The sequence below is a fragment of the Oncorhynchus kisutch genome, linkage group LG21, assembly GCF_002021735.2.
Source record: "Oncorhynchus kisutch isolate 150728-3 linkage group LG21, Okis_V2, whole genome shotgun sequence".
NCBI lineage: Eukaryota > Metazoa > Chordata > Actinopteri > Salmoniformes > Salmonidae > Oncorhynchus > Oncorhynchus kisutch.
This window is the reverse complement of record NC_034194.2, coordinates 25,409,122-25,415,200: the sequence shown is the minus strand read 5'-3', so window position 1 is coordinate 25,415,200 and position 6,079 is coordinate 25,409,122.

The following is a 6,079-nucleotide window of genomic DNA, read 5'->3' as shown; positions in this document are numbered from 1 at the left end:
ACTTAGAAATGTCCTTGTTTTGAAAGAAATGCAACAAAAGAAAGTCAATTAAAATAACATAAAATGTATCAGAAATACAGTGTAGACATTGTTAATGTTGTAAATTACTATTGTAGCTGGAAACTGCAGATTTTTTATGGAATATCTACATAGGCGTACAGAGGCCATTATCAGCAACCATCACTCCCATGTTCCAAAGGCACGTTGTGTTAGCTAATCCAAGTTTATAATTTTAAAAGGCTAATTGATCATTAGAAAACCCTTTGCAATTATGTTAGCACAGCTGAAAACTGCTGTCGTGATTAAATAAGTAATAAAACTGGCCTTCTTTAGACTAGTTAAGTATTTGGAGCATCAGCATTTGTGGGTTCGATTACAGGCTCAACATGGCCATAAACAAAGACCTTTCTTCTGAAACTCGTCAGTCTATTCTTGTTCTGAGAAATGAAGGCTATTCCATGCGAGAAATTGGCAAGAAACTAAAGTGCAAACTGGCTCTAACCAGAATAGAAAGAGGAGTGGGAGGCCACAGAGCACAACTGAGCAAGAGGACAAGCACACTAGAGTAGGCTACAGTCCTTAGGGATAGGTTTCCTTACCCTGTTAGATGTCTATGGACAAGTTATGACAGCAATCCATGCTCTAGTGTAGTGTCCTTGGCAGTACGTGTTTCCACATGCTAATGGCACAAATCCCATTCAAATCCCGTTCTGCCCCTGAACAAGGCAGTTAAACCCACTGCTCCTAGGCATCATTGAAAATAAGATTTTTTTCTGAACTGACTTGCCTAGTTAAATAAAGGTAAAATAAAAAAATTAATTATGTAAGTACTAGGTTGTATTTATTGGTGTGGACCGTAGCAAAACTCCCTTTTGCAATGGAAAACTAAAAACATATAGGACAAGTTCAGGTAGTCCCTTGCAGTTTCAGTCCGTTTTCATTCTGTTTAGTGCTTTGTGAATACAACCCTGTACGGCCTCCAACCAAGTCCCAGGCTTTTGTGAACACACTGCCCCACAATGGCTCATTTGCACTTCTACACTTTCAGTTTTGTTTTTGTGTAGAGAGCAGTCTCCCGCATTGGTCGTTGACCGACCCAGATTGAACTTTATAAATTCAGACAGACTGCCACTGCTCACATGAAAGATAAAAAGGAATGATGTGACGGACTGGTTGTGGTCTCCCATCTCGTCTGTGTGTAGTATCTTTAGATTTGTCTGTTACACTGGTCGCAGCAAGACTTTATTGCCAAACAGAGTTGGTGGTAATTACTTTTGGTACAGCATGATAGGCAAAAACTCCCACAAAGTTTGAATTTATTAGTAGAAAAGTAGAACATTTTTTGGCACATTATGAACTGCATAGACTCTTGAATTGCAAGAGGCAAAACAATATGGAACAGCAACATGAAAAAAACAGACATTATACAGCTGTGCCAGGAAAATAACCTTTCCCTCAACGTCAACTAAACAAAAGAGCTAATTGTGGACTTCAGGAGACAGCAGAGGGAGCACGCTCCCATCCACAGACGAGACCGCAGTGGAGAAGGTGAAAAGCTTCAAGTTCCAAGGCGTACACCTCAGTGAAAATGTGAAATGGTTTACCCACACAGCTGATGTGGTGAAGAATGCGCAACAGTGCCTCTTCAACCTCAGGAGGCTGAAGAAATTTGGCTTGGCCCCTAAGACTCTCACAAACTTTTTCAGATGCACCATTGAGAGCATCATGTCGGGCTTTATCAGTGCCTGGTACGGCAACTGCACCGCCCACAACTGCCCAACACATCACTGTGGGCACACTGCCTGCCCTCCAGGACACCGACAGCACCCAAAGTCACATGAAGGCCAAAAAGATCATCAAGGACATCAACCACCCGAGCCACGGCCTGTTCTCCCCACTATCATCCAGAAGACGAGGTCAGTACATGTGCATCAAAGCTGGGACCAAGAGACTGAAAAACAGCTTCTATCTCAAGGCCATCAGACTGTTAAATAGCCATCACTAGCCGGCCGGTCGGAACTAGAAGCACAAGCATTTCGCTACACTCGCATTAACATCTGCTAACCATGTGTGTGTGACCAATAACATTTGATTTGATTTTCAAGCTCCTTCTCTAGCTCTTTGGTGCAACTCACAAGTTGATCATCACCCTACTCCAAGTACAACATACTTGAATACATACGTCCTTGTAATATTGTTATAATCTATATACTGTATATCAGCACCATGTCACCAGGTCAAATTTCTGTTTGTTCAATGTTCTGATTTTACAGCCCATTGTTACAAGGTTATTTACCAACAGAAGCAAAATCACCATGTCAATAACAACACAGTAACAGAACAATAGTGTACCGCCTCAGCCAACATATCATGGAAACTACCTCACTAGTAAGTCCTAACAATAATCAGTGGAGTAGGTTTTTAATGTGTTAATGGCTAAGATCATAAAGCTTATACTGAAACATGCCTTATTGCATCTATGCCTGGATGTGAATAATGTGAAGTCAGTATCATCTGCCACGGGGCCTTGTGTGTAATCATGTATTATGCCTTTGTGATTTCTTAGCTGATTATGGTCCGCTTCTCACATGAAGTCTGTGATATGAATACTGGTCCATATATAACATTGAATTAAGATACAGTACCAGTCAAAAGTTTGAACAAACCTACTATTTGAAGTGTTTTTCTTAATTTTTTAAAACTATTTTCTACACTGTAGAATAATAGTGAAGACATCAAAACTATGAAATAACACATATGGAATCATGTAGTAACCAAAAAAGTGTTAAACAAATCTCAATATATTTTATATTTGAGATTCTTCCAAGTAGCCACCTTTTGCCTTGATGACAGCTTTGCCCACTCTTGGCATTCTCTCAACCAGCTCCATGAAGTAGATAACTACTGGATATTAAGTACAGTGCAGTAGGTGCAAGAGCAGCAAAGATTCAGTTCAGTTTTCATCAACAGTCTTATGGCTTGGAGGGAGAAACTGTCTCTGAGCATGGTGCTGCTACACTTGATGCTTTGATACAGTTTGCAAGACGGTAAAGGAGCCAGATGTCTTAGTTTACCATTTTGATATAAGGCCTACCTCTAACGTCAACAACAATCAGAAGACGGTTGTACTGGCTGTGACAGTCATGGTCATCTTATCTCCGCACTCCCATCGTAGGCCCACCGGGACACATGGGATGAAAAGCCCTGACTAAGACAGACAGACACAAAGTTGTTGTAGAACAGAGTAAATCAAATCAAATCAAATTTATTTATATAGCCCTTCGTACATCAGCTGATATCTCAAAGTGCTGTACAGAAACCCAGCCTAAAACCCCAAACAGCAAGCAATGCAGGTGTAGAAGCACGGTGGCTAGGAAAAACTCCCTAGAAAGGCCAATACCTAGGAAGAAACCTAGAGAGGAACCAGGCTATGTGGGGTGGCCAGTCCTCTTCTGGCTGTGCCGGGTGGAGATTATAACAGAACATGGCCAAGATGTTCAAATGTTCATAAATGACCAGCATGGTCGAATAATAATAAGGCAGAACAGTTGAAACTAGAGCAGCAGCACAGTCAGGTGGAAGTTGAAACTGGAGCAGCAGCATGGCCAGGTGGACTGGGGACAGCAAGGAGTCATCATGTCAGGTAGTCCTGGGGCATGGTCCTAGGGCTCAGGTCCTCCGAGAGAGAGAAAGAAAGAGAGAAGGAGAGAATTAGAGAACGCACACTTAGATTCACACAGGACACCGAATAGGACAGGAGAAGTACTCCAGATATAACAAACTGACCCCAGCCCCCCGACACATAAACTACTGCAGCATAAATACTGGAGGCTGAGACAGGAGGGGTCAGGAGACACTGTGGCCCCATCCGAGGACACCCCCGGACAGGGCCAAACAGGAAGGATATAACCCCACCCACTTTGCCAAAGCACAGCCCCCACACCACTAGAGGGATATCTTCAACCACCAACTTACCATCCTGAGACAAGGCTGAGTATAGCCCACAAAGATCTCCGCCACGGCACAACCCAGGGGGGGGGCGCCAACCCAGACAGGATGACCACAACAGTGAATCAACCCACTCAGGTGACGCACCCCCTCCAGGGACGGCATGAGAGAGCCCCAGCAAGCCAGTGACTCAGCCCCTGTAATAGGGTTAGAGGCAGAGAATCCCAGTGGAAAGAGGGGAACCGGCCAGGCAGAGACAGCAAGGGCGGTTCGTTGCTCCAGAGCCTTGAAATGAAGAACTGTTTGAAGTTGTGATCATTCTGTGTACTTGGTGACTGTACAGTTTAAAATAAGTATTTTTTACCAAGTTTTTTTTATATTACCAGAGCCTCCAGAGTACAGTAGTTGCAGATTTGAAACTACACTATCAAGGGGATGTTTCATTGCAGAAGTTGTTAGAAAACTCCTGTGTGCCTGGCACAACAGATTTTATCACATTTCCCTAACTTTTATAAAAACTGAACTGTATGTACATGATCAACATTTTTGAATGGGAAGCAAGAAGTTGACAGGTTTGTTGACACGCATTACCATTCATAACTCCAACTAGTGTACAATGTTGAGAGTGCTGTGTGTTCTCACAGCACAGTGCCACAGAAATATTTATCTGAGCCACAATCCCCAAGGGCCATACAGTATCTCAGCCTCCTCCAAAACTACACACACAATGCAGATGGAGTTGGTTGGAGGACATTCCAGCTCCACTGCAGGCATGTACAGTAGCTCAGTTCCAGCTCCACTGCAGGCATGTACAGTAGCTCAGTTCCAGCTCCACTGCAGGCATGTACAGTAGCTCAGTTCCAGCTCCACTGCAGGCATGTACAGTCGCTCAGTTCCAGCTCCACTGCAGGCATGTACAGTAGCTCAGTTCCAGCTCCACTGCAGGCATGTACAGTAGCTCAGTTCCAGCTCCACTGCAGGCATGTACAGTAGCTCCCTCAACATCGCTGCCTTCTTTTTATTTATTTTTCTGATGGAGGAGGTGCATCACTGCAGCTGGGCACAACTTCTGCTGCAGAAGGAAACAGCTCTGTTCTCCCAGTACTCCCTAGACTAGAGAGTAGTGACAATTGTTACTGAGTGGACTATCCTGGTTAAATTAAGTTGAACAGAACTGAACAGAGCAACTTTCCCACCGATCCAAGTTGATGGCAGGGGTGTACTCGCTATCACGCCTCTAGTCAGGTCTCTGTAAACCAACGCGGCTCTTTTTCTTCTAAATGATGGCATCTGTAAAGAAAAACAAGACAATAACAACTCAATTTGATTAATTCTGAAATTAAGATATAATATGAATTACATTTAAATGATCTGATACATATGACACATAATTATCAAATGTATCATAATGCATGACTAGTGGAGTTACTTTGCTTAAACTCAATTATTTTCTTAAAGGGAATCTAAAAGACAGTTATGGGTAGGAAGTTGTGCTTCGCATGGACTTTAAGTAGTCTGAAATGGCTCCAGACAGGTGATGACATCTTTTGGCTTCAACAAGCATGGGACAGGAATATATTGGGCATCTTGGCTAATGGATGATTATAGTTGGAATTGCTATAATGTACCATCTAATACATGCCTAGTCCAGCGGTTCTCAACCTTTTTGGGTTATTGTAGGCCCAATCACATCTTGCTCTGCCCATATTATCACCCCGTATGCATTTTAAATGTAGGCATATCATATGAAATTTGTCTTTCTAAGTACCCACTTTGGATATTGGTTCCTGGTTATATGAATGGTGTAAGCATTGGCTAGAGAGTTTAAATCCATGCAAGAAAGTGAACTAGTGCTCACATCGGTAAAAGTATGAAGATTTATGAGACAGACAGGAGACGCAGCAAAACAATTTAGACGCAGTTTAGCACCTAAAACAGTAAATGACACCGTGCCATAGTTAAGCCGAAAAGACTGCTAATGCAAAATTGCAAATCCTTTTAAATTGATAATATATTCAGATCGAATTGCACTCAATAAATATTCTCCCCTACAATGGGTCATATTTGCGGGCTATCCAGAGGTAAACATATATTTTTTAAATCATTACATTAGCTTTGTAAATCATGTAGA